Source organism: Coenobita brevimanus, chromosome 74 (assembly GCF_032717465.1).
Source record: "Coenobita brevimanus isolate Jiangsu-jjx chromosome 74, ASM3271746v2, whole genome shotgun sequence".
NCBI classification, from domain to species: Eukaryota; Metazoa; Arthropoda; class Malacostraca; order Decapoda; family Coenobitidae; genus Coenobita; species Coenobita brevimanus.
Genome location: NC_137027.1, coordinates 28,896,391 through 28,896,693, shown reverse-complemented (window position 1 = coordinate 28,896,693; position 303 = coordinate 28,896,391).

The following is a 303-nucleotide window of genomic DNA, read 5'->3' as shown; positions in this document are numbered from 1 at the left end:
ATATGACAAGGTGGATAGACAAGGATTGTGGAAAGTATTAAGAATATTTGGAGTAAATGGGAAGTTGCTGAATGCCATGAAGAGTATTTATGAGGGTGCTAAGGCTGCAATGCATGTGGACAGTTAACTAAGTGAATTTTTCTGTTTGAAGGTCGGATTGAAACAGGGATGTGTCATACCTCCATGGTTGTTCAATCTGTATATGGCTAGGGTTATAAAAGAGATACAAGGTAGGGCAGCGGATGTTGTAGCAACCCTAATGAGAGAGGGCAATGTGTGGAAATTCCGTATATTGTTGTTTCC